We start from the raw sequence: 274 nt of genomic DNA, 5'->3' as shown, positions 1-274 counted from the left end.
GTGGCTGCACTTGCTGGGGAAAGAACAGGCATAAAGCCCTGAATCCACACCACAGACCTGGGATATGCTCGAGCCCTGAGTGTGTGGGAGTCGGGGGCTTGCTGAGCTGGGCGCCTCCCACCTTCCCACCTGGAAACGCATCTGTGCAAAACCACCCACTCCAAACCCCCATCCCACAAGCCAGTGGTCGGCAAACTCATTGATCAACAGAGCCAAATATCAACAGTACAAAGATTAAAATTTCTTTTGAGAGCCAAATTTTTTAAACTTAAAT

This window comes from Myotis brandtii, unplaced genomic scaffold (genome assembly GCF_000412655.1).
Source record: "Myotis brandtii unplaced genomic scaffold, ASM41265v1 scaffold1003, whole genome shotgun sequence".
NCBI lineage: Eukaryota > Metazoa > Chordata > Mammalia > Chiroptera > Vespertilionidae > Myotis > Myotis brandtii.
Note: the sequence above shows the minus strand (reverse complement) of the source record.